Raw genomic sequence first — 15,371 nt, 5'->3', positions numbered from 1 at the left:
ATATTTTGACATCTAATCCTATATTTCTTTTTAATTCAATTTTGCGGATGCGCGCTGGGTGCGTGCTGCGTAAGCGCACGGTGCGCGGATCCCATGTGACCTGCAAAAAAAGAGATTTGATTGGTTCATTACACTTCCTGTTCTAACTACTGTAAGACCCCACCCATTACAATCATTCTTCTTTGAGCTTCTTTGGAGAACCACCTCTTTGGAGAGAAGAACATTTTTTAGACTAAGTTTACACTTAGCTCTAATTTTTTTCAACCATAAATGGCTTCAGGGCAGCAGGCTTCACCTGCATCACCTCAAACCTCTGAGGATGAATTTTTGCCGGAGTTACCACGCAAAGAACGTTTCTCTTCAGTGGTATGGAAATTTTTTACTTTTCTCGCAGGGCAGAATAAAACCAATGCCACCTTGGTCACATGCAAGATTTGCAAAAGAGTCCTATCAAGAGGGGATCCTAACAAGAAATACTCTTGCGGCACGGCAAGTATGATGAAGCACATGAGGACCCTTCATCCAAACAATCTTGCAAAAGAAGAGTGCTGACGGATGAGAAACACTCCTGCTCCTGCACCATCCACCTCATCGCAGCCGAGCACATCAAGAGTGCATCCATCAGACCAAACCTTGGACATCCGTCCTCAATTTCAATTTTTAAAAATGCTCTGCACTAAGTGCAATAAGACTTTATGCTATTGCGAGCAGTCGATCGATCTGATCTGCCGCCGCCAAGAAAGTCATATTTGCTAGTTTTTTTTGTTTTTTTTTATTGTTCCCTGAAGTTCATTCTTTGGTTTCTCCTGTTTTGTTTTTTGTTTTTTGTTCTCAGAAAAATCAAAAAAATCACAAAATTGTTCAGAAAACCCCCCAAAAATATAAAAGAAGAAAGAAGAAAAAAAAAGTTCTTGTAAGAACTAACTTTCCTGGTTTAAAAAAAGAGCTAAATTTCTTTGTTAGTGTGTGAAAGTTTACATGAATGTATGTGTAGTACGTAATTGACTGAATGAATGCATTAGTAGCGTATGGTGAATGTATAAGTGCAGAACTATAAGGAAGTGCTGCAGCATCACACAGTAACCTCTTTAGCTGCAGTGTGCTGTAGTACTTCCGAAGCACAGGGATGCAACATATGTACATAAATATGTTGCAAATCTATGCTTCTGTCTGCACGGCTGCTTAAACTGCAGCCATGTGGTGACACAGGCACCCTTGCTGTAGTGAATCAGCCACTTTTGTGGTCTGACACCCTATGATGACCCTCAACCACCACCATTTTGTACTGACTTAAGTGTGTTATGTTACCTTAGCCTTAATGTAGGATGGGTTTGCATATACCTGCACTTCTTCTGTCTTTTAGTGGAATAGTCTTTCCAAGAATAGAAGGTATGGGATGTTGAGGTGCAGTCTTGTGGGTGGTGGTGCACACATGTGCTCAATGTTGTATACTGAGGGATTAAGTGTATAATGTTATTTGGGTTAGGTGAATTATGACTTTGACCTATTGGCTTTGACGTAGTCTAATGTCATTCTGCCTTCTGACTTTACCTTGCTTCAAACTTTTCTGTGTGCACAGTGGTGCTTGTAAGTTGTGTGGATGAGAATTATAGGTGCGGACTATTGCCTTTGACAGGGCCTCATGTCTGACTCTGCCTTGCTGCTGCGTGCACAGCCGTGCTTGCAAGTTGTTAGGGTTATTAACATTCAAGGTCTTGGTGTTTTCCTGAGCGATTGTTTTTGTTTAGTGTACTGTGGAAGGCCTTGTGAGAGCTTCGTCAAGACAGAGGCTGGAAGAAGTGCGAATGGAGGAAGAGACTTGAGAGCTCCTTACTGCCATGGAGATGCTTGCTTGGAACTTGGCCAGTTCTGGTAAAATTCCTCTGGTGGTGGGAGGAGGTCTTTCACGAATCTTCTAGTGTGTTTATAGCTGAGGGTTGCAGGCTGAGAAACTGGGAGTTTGGATTCCGAGCGAGGGCAGACGTGTCTATCTCGGATTGAACCCTGGCTTGCTGAGCTCTGATCCCCGGCTGTAATTCCCCCAGTCAGAAGTGGGCAGTGTATGCACCAGGTGATGTATTGAGTTGTGTGGTTCTTTGATCATTGGAGGTGTTTTCTTTGTGGTGTGGGAGGTGCACATCCAGAGTACTCCTCTGCTCTATATATATGTATATCTTTCTGATCTCTTGCAGGACGTCCAGTGTACCTTATCTTATATCAGTTATTGCTTGTTTATTCATCAGTATTATAGTTTGCTCAGTTATTGATTCATGCCTTTAGATTATAAGTTTGCTACATATATTTGAATCTTATGCATTTGGTATCTGAGATAGCCTTTGTTTAGAGAGTATTATGTAATAAACCCCAAGCCTTATTCTAAAAGTTATAGAGTCTTTGCATTTTGTTAAATAAAACCCCTTTTCAAAAGGTGCTGTTTGTTTTGTGTTGCAGTCTTGCTGTGCCAGGAGTGGTAAGACATGCTCAAAAGTGTATATTATTCAAAGGTGCAGTAGTATATTTGCCTCCCAGGTGGGAGTGCAGGGATTGGGTGTGGCTTATTGGTGAGAAGCTACATTCAAAACACTTGCACAATAGTGCAAGGATATCGGTGTCATGTGCTGTTTGTTTTTCTACAGGAAGACACACCTTCCTGTACAAAAACAATGAGAAAATGCATTTTTCTCCTTCAATGTATGCTGAGCATTTCAGCATGCATTGAAGATATAAAAATGTGGAGAAATTAAAACAATTCTCTTTGTTGTGCTTTCCTACACCAATTGTAGAATGGTGCACCATTCACACACATATCGAGATCTATGATTTCTGATAAATCTAGACATGTGTCTTGTTCTATGAGTATTAAGTGCAATCATGCACAACAACGCTTATAGAACACCCTTTCAACACAAAGTGGTCTAAATGATGAGGTTGTATTTACATGGAGTATAAAAAGTGCACAGAGTGCTTTTTCCTCTCTTTGTAAATATAAAAGAGTGTCTTGCACAATAACTATGTTCCAAAAAGTGACATATTTCCGTTTTTAAATTTCCTTGCAAATGATAAAAGTAAGCACAGAGTTTTGTCTGCAAAGATGTTCAAAGAAGAATGATTGAAATGATTGCGGTCCTTCAACAGCTAAAATCGTGAAATATTATGAACCCCTCAAATCTCTTTTTTTGCAGGTCACATGATATCTGATTATGGTCAGATTTCAAAACTACATAAACAGAGTGTTTTTAGAAACGTGTTTCAACTTTGTAGCTTCTTACAGGCCTCTTCATTCTGCATATTGAGACTTAGTTAAACTTACCTTCACAGTAATAGGAATAAAAAATGGTAATCATTTTTTTCTGTTTTTCATTCAAATATAAATTGTTAAAAATTGCTTATTTTAAAATTTGGATCTGTGAAAGAAAAAAAAAATTATAACATATAATAATACATTTTTTACAACACAGCATAATTTCCACAAAGTAATTTGTTTGCCTTTTTGCTGTTCTCAGAATATATTGAATTTCACTAGAAATAGTGATTTCAATGGTACTCATCACTTAACAGCGGGCAAAAAAAAAACAATCAGAAAGATTATTAAAAAAAACCAACATACTATTCTCAGTAAAATACCAGAAAATACAAATCATACATACATGAAATGCTTACAGATTACAACATTTTATAACTTTAACTTATAAAAACTGTAAATGTTGCCGCATTAAAATAATCACCGAATAAATGACCACCAAAAAGTCCATAATTCAAAAATATACCTTTCCCTGAGGCCAAATGGTATTTTTGCACTTCTTCTTTATGTAAATTGTCCAATGGTAGTCCTATTAAATTATAATAATAATTTCCTCAGAGAGTGAATTATCTTCCTAAAACTTTGGCTTTAAAAATATTAGGTAGGAATTTTGTAATTCCCTAGGCAAACATTGTTCAAAAACCAACTGGGCATCATTACAAAGTGTCCAGCCTTTGTCACATTTTAGATAGGCAGTATAATGTCCAGATGAGGTGGAAGGACCATCATGGAAAATTATTGCAATTGCTACAAAAGTCCTTCCTGATATTGATACTTGTGTTGCTACCAACTGCTTTATTAAAGTATCCAATTTTCTTCCATCAGCTGTACAACGTTGCATCATTAAAATTATGTATTTTCCATATTTTGTTAAGAATGTGGATAACATTTCTGATTTACATTGGCTACACCCATGTTTTGAATTGCACCTTTCACTAATTTATTGAAAGATACTGATTTACAGTCTGGTAATGTTAAATACAGAAATCTCTCAGTGTCTACATTGGTGCTACATGTATACATGCAATTTTCACAATAATGTTCCCATTTGTAAGAAAGGCCAAAAATATTTTCTATTTCTACACCTTCATTTTCAAAAATTGTAAGCATATACATTAAAAATTCCTGAGCATCTTGTTGGATATTTCGTGTAAATTGTGTAGAACCAGAACACACATCCAAAAGATTACGAACATCTGAAACAGATTGTATTTTACTTCTATCTGTTGTCAATTTTTCATAAACAGAATGCAACAGAGAACAAAATCTTTTTTCCCGATTCTGCATAATTTGTGCTTGCAAACCTTCCAGATATAAAACAACATTGACCACTACATTAGCATAGCAGTTGACACCAGAACTATTTTCAAACTGATAACCAACAATCTCTTCAACAGTGTCCAATTTCTTTTTACCTGCAATCGCAACATTATGTTGTTCTTTTCCCTTCTTGACATCTTCAGTACAGATATTCTCTAACCTTCTTTTTCGACAAACCACACGCTTTTCAAATACAGGATATTGACCTAAATTTGAAGCATACACCCTTCTTAACCTATTATACTCTTTTACACAGTTTGCATCTGCAGTAACCTTTGTCTCATCAAAATCAATCAAAAACAAACCAGATAATGTTCTAACTCGCGAAAAAAAAAAACATATGCCATACCCTCTTTAAATACAGTAGATCCAATGTTCACCAATGCACTGTCTACACCTAATCCTTGAGATTTATGAATAGTCACTGCATATGCCAGAGAAAATGGAAATTGTTTCCTACGGACATATAAATCTTTAACAAGCAAAAAACGAACTGAACAACGACCAATTTCTTTAACTTCATCAATCTGATCAAATTTAATTAAAAAAAATTCAGTTCCTTCTTTTTTCTGATAATTCACAAAATCCACCACTTTACCCATTGCACCATTAACTAAACCTTCTCTACATCCAAATTACGCCTTAAAATTACCCGACAGTTTACACACACATACAGTGTCTTTTCCAAACCAGCAGTTTTAGATATTTTTTTTTCTAAACAATCTAGTTTTGATCTCAACTTACCCGTCAAAATAATAGTCATTCCTTCATGTAGTATTTTATCGATGGCTTCCATTTTAACAATTTCTTCATTTTCCAATTTTAATAATTCTTCGTTAAATATTGAACACTCACACAGTCTCGGCATTAAGCAAATCACTGACTTATTTTTAGCAATTTCCACGTACACTTTTGCAGCAACTGCATTTTCATTTGGAAAGACATTGCAAAGTAATCGACTCTCCAAAGCTTCTTTCCCTTTTTTTGAAAGAATTCCAATTCTTATATCTTGAAGAATACTTCCATATTCAGCATCATTTGCCTGTCGCATATTTGTTGTCAGTTCTTTGTATTCAAAATTACTCCAAATGTTCACATTACAAACACTGCCAAGAGACTTTCTGTTATCTTCATGGGCAAGTGTTTTAAATACCGGTTGTCCTTTTACCGGTGTCAGTTGCAGTAGATCTCCAAAAACTATGACGTGTTTTCCTCCAAATAACACGTCATACTCTGTTTTAAGAATTTGCTGCATTCTTAAATGCACAAAGGCAAGCATCAAGTTTGAAACCATGCTCACCTCATCAATAATGAGAAGTTTCATTTTCTTCAGCACTCTTGAAACTTCACAACAAGCTTCTCCAGATAGCTTGTGGTATTCCAATTTGTTCTCATGCTCTACTGGCAGCATTAGTAAACGATGTAAAGTAATTCCTTGAATGTTATGTGCTGCCAACCCAGTTGGAGCAGTGACAACACAAGACAAATGCGACTCAGTTGTTTTTTTGCAGATAACTTGTAATTACTTTAATTAAGAAACTCTTTCCTGTTCCAGCTTGACCACTCACATACATTCGGATAGGTTGAAATGATGTACATGAGCACACTCTCTTTTCATGAAGTAATCCATGGTCAATCTGCTCTTTCACTTGCTGATATATTTGTTTCTGTTCAACATTTAGTTGCTCTTCCAAGTTTCCTAACTGTATTGCATCTTCTTGTGCTTGCTACATTGCTGTTTCCACCTCATTCATTGCAATCGCTGCTTCATTTTCAACAATTGGTTGTCCTAGTAGATCTTGACTCAGTGCAGCAGAACTTTGACTGTCTTGAGAACTGTCTCTAGCAATCTCAGCTGCAATTGTAGCTTCTTGATCAATTTCATCATTCAACATTTTCACATAATTTGCGAAAGCACTGCATTGTATGTTATCTTTACAAGCATTAAATGAATCTTTATAGCTGGGAAAATCTCCAAGTAATTCCAGTTAAGAATGCCATGGTTTGAACATTTGCAAAAGGGCTAAATAGTAAAATTCCCTTTTGTCAGCAGTGTCGCAACTCAGTTTTCTGTGATTAATTAAATTTCCTTTCCTTTGTTTCACCAGACATCCTTCAGAACCAATCACTCCATATTTTCCATCGTTGATGTTCTCTGTAAAATTCCGTTTAAAAGTGTAGTTTTGCAGCACTTCATAGAGACACATGTTCTCAAGATGATGACTTCTCTTTGGATAGTATGTGTCCAACATATTGGTTTTCAAAATATCTGTACTTTAAGGGTCATTTTCTGCTAAATATTCAATTTCTTGAACAGATTTCAGTACCCGATTTCGCATTCCTGCAAGACCTAGACTCACCCAAATGATTCTTCTACTTTTGGAATATAGACTTGCAGATGATAACCGATCTGAACATTCATATGCTCCAATTTCACGATGCGATAACATCTTCAAACTGAAACTGTATAATTTCTTACTTAGAGCCTTCTCGTGAGAAATCTCTTCCCACATTTCTTTCAATTCAGTCTTTTCTGATTTAGTAATGTAACACGTTACATATCGAGCAACAGCAATGGAATTGTCCGCAACATACTGAATATCCATATTAGCGTTCCACATGGATAAAATAACTGGATTGTAGTCATTTATGTATTTCGATTCTTCGCTTCTTCTTAAGTTGTAGGTGTTTTTTTCGGAGACTTTCTTGTGATGGTATGTCGTACAGCTGACATAAAACTGTTCACTCTTCCTTTGGCTAATACAGGACGTGGTAATCCAAAACGACATTTGGTATAGAACTTATCCTTTGACTTGTACTTTCGTCGACAGTATTTTCCACACCTGTGGCTTTGAAATCTTAAGACTTGTTGTTTTAAGTTTTTCTCTTCTCTGCTATTTGGAAGAGCACATGTAGCATAATCTTCAATGAAAGACAAAACAGTTTCATCTGAATCTGTTCCAAAATTTGGGGGCGTCCTTGACCCATAACAACATATGTATGTGAGGAGCACCTCTTGCGTGATACTCCTTTCTCCAAAATAAATCCACAACTTCTCCAAGAGGAGGATTCTTTTTATTGCAGATGAAAGACATCATAGCTTCAAATCTATGATTGAAATATCTGCATACATTGACAGGATCCAGGGAGCACAATTCTCCAGGTGTCTTGTATTCAATATTTTTTATATTGGAATTTGCCTCTCGAAGAAATTCAACTAAATCATCCCAAGCGTACTCAGCACAGCTTAGGGTAAGGAACCACGTAGGAGTTCCTAAGTCCCGTAGCATACATTTCAGTTCCCCATGTCGACGGTACCAATATTCATTAGTCCCACGCTGACATGCCATCAGATTAATCAACTGAGATTCTAAATGATCATCTCTCTGATGCACTTTAGCCATAAAATCCTTTGCAGTTACATTTTGCAGATGCATTCCAGTTTTTAAAATGTGATTTACTGCATATGAAAGTCCAGACAAGTCACTTTCAAACAGAAGATGAAACATATAAGGGATACACTGTCGAAATCTTGGATCTTCTGCATATAATCTTGTTGTCCGATATTCAGATGCAGGAATCTGCACAGGACGTTCATCATATCGTCCACCTTTTCCTGTTGGAAACAACTGTGGGAAACAACGAGCTTCCAAGCTCTCTTCCCATACACTCATGGGACTTCCTGTTGCTTTTTTCATTTGAAACAACTCAATTGTATTCCCCATCACCTCTTTGGAATGAAGTGGATGTACACTGTAATGTTCATAGATCTCTTCACATCTGGACATGTCCACTTTTTCAATTTGTCCACTTAATGTTTCACTATCTTCTGCTAAATCTATTTCTTCTTCTCCAACAAACACATTTCTATTGTACTCATTATTTTTTATCAGATACAATGATGCCTTTTGCACTTTTCTAACATCCACTAACTCTTGCCAGATTTTCTTATTCTTAGTAGGAACACCATTAACTAGAATGACTAGTGGCTCATTTTCTGCATGATCTACACCAATAGTTTCAACATTTTTCCTTAAATCTAATGGTAAATACACAACTCTTCCTTTCAATCCTCTTTGCAACTCTGATGGAGGTAATTTACTTGTTTTGTTCTCCATACGAACAATAGCCTGAAACGGGTGAACACATTGTATCAGAATAGACTCATACGTATTTAAATCAATCAGCTCTGGAGGAATAGCAACCAACTCTAGATTATTATGAACAGCTCTAGCAGGCATTTTATTCTCTTTCAAATTTATTATAACAATATTTGCAAATACGCTGCTCACATCCCAAATCAAAACAATCCTCTACCAACAAATAAGTTGCAAATTCCAATCACTTATCATTATCTTCTATTTCACTTTTTAAATGCAGATTGACACCCCTAGTCTGATTTTGATAGTGATTTCGCCGACAACAAATACAAGAAACATTTGGTCTTTCACCTGAAATTACCTTAAACTTTGTGATTTCATACTCAATTTTTTCTGTAATTACAGGTTCTACATTGTCTTCAACATTTTGTTCTACAAATGTGTCAGTTTCTTCACTCTATTGCTGAGGCCCAAAGTAACAAAACTCAATATCCTCACAAACCTGCTTCACATCTGAAACTGACCCACGTAAAAGAGCACTGTTCAACTCACTTAACTTTAGTGCTGGACTTTTTGCATAATACAACCTTCTCACTAACATCCGCATTTGAGTATGATGTACTGCCAGCATTCTGAAATGGTGAAAAACACTTTCACAAACTTTCCTAGAAAGACAAGCCAGAGAATGACCTTGCAAACCAGTATGTTTTCTCACTCTGCAAGGGTCTAGTCCTTGCAACAGCTTAATCTTTTGTTTTACACTTTTTTTTAGTATAGACTCGTAAAAAACGACATAATTTTTCAATAGATTCCTGTCGTACACTACAAACACTACTGCAATCCCAAGTGTACACAGGGTTTTTAGCACGTCTCCCTAAAACTTCATCAGCTATCACTTCTTCTGCAGTTCTTTCAACCATTTTCTCTTTCTCCATTGGACAACCATCACTAACCTCATAACCTCTACCACTGGTGTCAACTGCATACAATAATTTTTCACTTAGTGAATAATTCTCTTCATTAAAAAAAGGCTCTGAACTAGAACTGTGTTTCCATTCTCCCAAAAAAAATCACAATTTTATTTTTTATTAATAACTCTTTTCCTCCTACTTTTGGCCTTCATTACAAATATTGGTTTATCTAGTGATCAAATTCTGTTTAACAGTAAAATAAACAGTTTCCTTTTTACTTCAACAGCCTTTTCACAATGCTTTCAATATGCTTCTTCTTTCTATAAAATAAAGCTCTCTTTTTATATTTCTTCACATCTTTCAGCAAATTATGCACTACTCTCTTGTAAAATATTTTTTTGCGTAATTCCTTATACTGATTTTGTCTTCTTTTACCATACTTTATCTCCTTTGACTGAACATTTGCTTTTCTACTTTTCCTCTTATTTTGATTTTTTTTCTTACTTACAAATTTTTCTGAAGTTGCAGCATTCTCTACATTCTGTTTGCTCCTACAAACATTTTTAATAAATTGCTTTGTGATCTTACTAGAATTTTTTTTACTTTTAGCGACATTATCTTGTTCATTCAATACTTGTGGTTGATGTTTCTTCAAATAATCCTCCTGTCTCTGTTCTTTTCTTTTTCTTTTTTTTCTGGCATAATTTCTCGATTTTAACGTTGAAAAACAGTATCTGCAAAAAAGAATCACAAATAAATGTATATTAATAACTTTCAAATTTACAGTATTCCATTACTGTACAAACACATTTTATATAAAAACAGACTAAGAAACTATAGCCCTGAACCACAAGTGTGACGATGATTAAAACACTACATACATAGTGCATACTACTTTGAAGCAGTTCATGCCCTAAAGCCTACCTCACTAAAAGACGACATGCTAAGTGACTGAATGATTACACTACTAAAATGAGACACACTGGGTGAGTACCAGGGTGTTTGCTAGAAGTATATGAATACTAACTGGGCAATTGAAGGTGCAAAAGACAACTGTGTAGCTGATTAGAGAACTGAATGCATACTGGATACGCATTTAAAGCAGTCCATGTGCTAAGGCCCGGCTCACTGCATGAGTACTTCGGTACTGACTGAATGATTAGACTACAGCAAGGAGACTGCCTGGATGAAATTATAAGTGGTTGGGTTTTCGAACAGGGAATGGATTAGTACTTGGTAGTGAATGGGTCACTAGAAGAGTGCAAAGGGAGTGACAGGATGTTTGCTGGACTATATGGATACTGACTAGGGAATTGAAAGTGTAAAAGACAAGTCTGTAGGTGGTTAGAAAACTGCATGCATAGTGCATAGGGGTTTGAAGCAGTCCATGTGCTAAGGCCTGGCTCAGTGCATGAATACTTAGACAGTGACTGAATCATTACAGTACTGTAAACAGAGTGTCTTAGTGAATTTATAAATGTTTGCGTTTTGGCACAGTGAATGGATTACTACATGGTGCTGAATGGGTCACTAGAAGACTGCAAAGGGACTGACAGGTTGTTTCCTAGAAGTGTAGATACTGACTAGGGAATTGAAGGTGTGAAAACAACTGTATAGGTGGTTAGAGAACTACATGCATACTACATAGACATTTGAAGCAGTCTTTTTGGTAATGAATGGTTCACAACATAAGTACTTAGAAACTGACTAAATCATCAGACTACTTCTAGGACAGTGCCAGGGTAAACATTTTAAATTTTCAGCTCTGGTGCAGCGAAGACAATACTACATGGTACTGCACTTTAGTGTCAAATCATGACTCATTTTATCAACACATAAGCAAAGACTGGCTTCTAATGCTACTAAAAGTTGACAACATGACAGGTGTTATAACAGTTATCTGTCAGCAAATACACGATCTAACCAAACGCTTCTCTCACAGTGGTTCCCAAATGCACACAGACTCACAGTATGATTCTAGACAAGCACCACTATCCCTAGGAGTTTACCAAAACTCATTCACTACAGAGCAAGTGGTAAGGGAACTGCACATAATCTACATATTTCACGACTGCACTTTAGTGTCAATGCCTGACTCATTTAAAGAACGCATGACTGGCTTCTAATACTACTAAAACTTGACAACATAACAGGATTTAAAATAGTTATCCGTCAGCAAATAAACAATGTTACCATATGCTTCTCTCACATTGGTTCCCAAATGCACACAGACTCACAGTGTGATTCTAGACAACAACCACTAGCCCTACGAGTTTACCAAACCCTATTTACTACTATGGAAGTGGTAAGAGAACTGCACACAATGTGCATATTTCAAAAGTGCACTTTTGTATCATTGCCTGACTCATTTAATCAATGCATAAGCAAACACTGGCTTCTCATGCTACTAAAACTTGACAACATGACAGGTTTTAAAAGAGTTATCTGTCAGCAAATACAACATATTACTAAATACTTCTCTCACAGTGGTTCCCAAATGCACACAGGCTCTCTGTGTGATTCTAGACAAATAACACTATCCCTTGCACTATACCGAAACACATTTCTTCATCTACAAGGAGTACTACATTTTACTGCAGAAACATAACTCACAAATTCATAAACAATGACTGGTTTCTAATTCTACCAAAATTTAAAAACTGCATAGTTATCTGTCTACAAACATATGAAAAAAACAAATCCTTATCACAAAATGGTTTCTACATGCACACACACTGTCAATAACATTGTAGAGAAAAAAAAGTACTCCCTACACTTTAGCAGAAGAAATACATTAGTCTGATTAAAATAAAAATAGTCTACATACATCCCCTCACAATTAAATAACTCACCTTTCAAGTTGTTTTGTAGATTACGAAGTATATCAGTCACACACACCAGATTTTCTTATACAGAATCTCTGCACTGTGCACCTGTCAGCAGAACCAAAGAATGGCAAAGTTTCCCTCTCATTTTTCACACATATACATGTAAACATCAAATCACATTCCTTCCCACATAAATTCAAAAGCAAACACACATTTCTATTGGTTAAACATTTCAACCCTTTCCAAATGACATAAACTTCAACCCTTCCCCCAATCTGCCTTCTGCCCGTTACCATAGAAACAGGTCATGGAACACTGTACTGAGCACACAGGTCACAAGTTCAGCACACACAATGTTGCTAATCAAAACAGCAAGTGTGCTTGACTTCTCAACATATCAGTTTATCATATATAATGTTCCTTACAATCAGTTTTTGTTAACCAATAAGAATCATGCGTTTAAAAAACAGAAATATGCACCCTACCTTTCAGTGTAGAAGGTTGTCAAACAACCAATGATTTCTTGTCTTTTTTCAAAATTGCATCTTAGCCACCATTTTAGAAACATCTTACTTTCCAAACTGCCATTTCATTTACAGAGGCCATCTGAGTGCATCCAGACCTCCTTACAAGATGCTTACAGTGTGGATTGTGGGACACAGCTACATTTTCTGGAGCCAAAGGTATGCAGAAAACAAAGGCATTCACAAAGACCTAGGTTTGCCAAATGTAGACATTAAATGGATTGGACAGAGAGGGTTAAAGTGTCACCAAATGATGCCATTGGTGAAATCCTTCATGCATATCCAACACCCTGACCTCATAATAGTGCACTGTGGTGGCAATGACCTAGGCACTTTGACTGGGGTAGGTCTGGAAATGCTTATGAAGGACACGTTTGCAGAACTGATTTCACTTTTCCCTAAAACTGCCTTTGTGTACTCTAACATATGCCAAAGGCAGAAATGGAACTGGTCCGATCATATTTGTCCACAGATTGAGAAAGCTAGGAAACATGTGAATAAATCTGTTTCTGCTTTTCTCCTAGACTATAGAATGGGGTCCATTTACAATAACAATCTGCGCTTTCATATGCAAGAGATGTATAGGAGAGATGGAGTACACTTTACTGATGAAGGAAACAGAGTCTTCCTCAACAACTTTAGACTCTGTATAGGTACTTACTTATAAGTACCAAAAACTCTCAATGAACACAACGCCTCTTTTTAGAGCCACTCAAGAACAAAACACTTAAGCTTAATCTTTATCTCCCAACAATTTCATTTTTTTTCCCTTGGATCCGGGAACCCACCGCGAGAGGATCCGTGCATCCAACGCGATAGGATGCACGCACCGTGCGCGCATTTTGCCGTTTAAAAAAAAAAAAAAAAAGGGGACCCCAGGGGGTCCTTCTGGGACCCCCTAAGCACCTCTAGAGGGTCAGAGTATTTCCACTCTGCCCCCTTTATATGTTTTACACACTTATTCCCCTTGCTTCTTCAGTCTCGTTTCTACGAGGCAGAAAATGGCCGCCAACAGTTCCTGGTTTCGAATGTAGAGAGACACTCGACAGCCAATTAGCATTCAGCGCACGATCGGGAGGGTGCGCGCTCGGTTCGGGGAGGGTGCGCTTATGGTGCGGGTACGGTCCGCGGATCCTCCGCGGCCATAGATATCACTAACTTTTTTACCCTAATTTTCTCAGGAACTACTGAACAGATTCACAACATATATGCAAAAGGCACGAGTCCGAACTGAGGACTACCTCTTTGCCAAATTTGGTGTCATTCCGTTCAGCGGTTCGGGCTGTAGCTGCGACAACAGATCCTATGGGAAATTGCATGGGGAAAACGCGTTTTGGGACCCCCTTTTTTTCTCGGCCCCCGCTTGACGGATCACCGCAAAACTTTCAGGGTAGGAGCGGAGCGGAGCTGGCCAAAAGTTTGGAAAATGTCACGAGGATTCGTCGACCGGCACCAACGTTATTCCAAATAGAATGTTGCGGATTTCCTATGGAAAATAGGTCCTAACTATAACTATCTACTGGCGATCGCCAGTAGATAATATATATATATATATATATATATATATATATATATATATATATATATATATATATATATATATATATATATATATATATATTCACAGAAAAAAACATAGGTTTCAGGCACGTTATAGTTAGTAATTCGCATTTAAAAAACCTCAGAAATTCACCGAAAAAACCATAGGTTTTAGGGGTGTTATAGTTAGCTGGACTTTTCACTTGTACAAAACCCTTGAAATTCCCCCGTTATAGTTAGTTCAGCTAACTATAACTCGCGCGCCCGCAATGCACTGCTGATGACGTCACATATTACATTACTCATGACATGGTCAGTGACATCACTCATGACATCACTGATGACATCTCAAATGACATCGCTGATGACATCACTGATGACATCATCCAGTGAATGTGTGTTTTTCTGAAAATTAAATATGTTTTATATATGTATATCTCAAGGTCGATGGAAGAATAAATGAGTATATAAGTGTCTAAATGGATGATTTCTTTTTGAAAAATTGATTGTGTAACTGACTGATTAAGTGTATCATAGTGAATACATGGCTTAGTGAGTAATGTTTAAATATGTAAATATCTGTATCAGTCTCTCACTTTGTGTATAAGTGGCTGCATGGGTTGGTGAGTAGCTACATGGGTGTCTATATAGGTTATTAGTTGGTTTTTTGAGTATCAGTCTGAGTGTCTGCATGGTTCGGTGGGGGGTATTACGTAGTGCATAGTTGCATGAATGAGTGACTCACTGTTTGTATGTGTTGAAGACAGCATGTGTGCAGGACTGTATGGGTGGATTAGTGTGTGTATGGGTGTATTAGTGAGTGAATGACTGTCTCAATAGTGTCTTTA

The sequence above is a fragment of the Triturus cristatus genome, chromosome 1_1 (assembly GCF_964204655.1).
Source record: "Triturus cristatus chromosome 1_1, aTriCri1.1, whole genome shotgun sequence".
NCBI lineage: Eukaryota > Metazoa > Chordata > Amphibia > Caudata > Salamandridae > Triturus > Triturus cristatus.
Note: the sequence above shows the minus strand (reverse complement) of the source record.